We start from the raw sequence: 246 nt of genomic DNA, 5'->3' as shown, positions 1-246 counted from the left end.
CGCGGCCGCCGCGCGTCGTCCTCCTCCTCACAGAGAGCGCCTCCGCCCGCGCCCGCCTCCGCCTCTCCGCCGCGCGCCGCTAGACATAGCTGCGCGCGCCGCGCCTGCCAACTACCAGGCATAGCTGCCCCGCTCCGCGCATGCGCCAGCCCGCCGCGCATGCGGACTGGCACTGGCTGAAGGTGCTTCCCTGGCTCTGCCCTTCCCGGCTTGACCCCGGGCAGGGGCCGGGGCTCGGGCGGGGGG

The sequence above is a fragment of the Alligator sinensis genome, unplaced genomic scaffold (assembly GCF_000455745.1).
Source record: "Alligator sinensis unplaced genomic scaffold, ASM45574v1 scaffold1141_1, whole genome shotgun sequence".
In the NCBI taxonomy this organism is placed as follows: domain Eukaryota; kingdom Metazoa; phylum Chordata; order Crocodylia; family Alligatoridae; genus Alligator; species Alligator sinensis.
The sequence above is the reverse complement of the archived record's forward strand: the minus strand, read 5'-3'. Positions refer to the sequence as shown.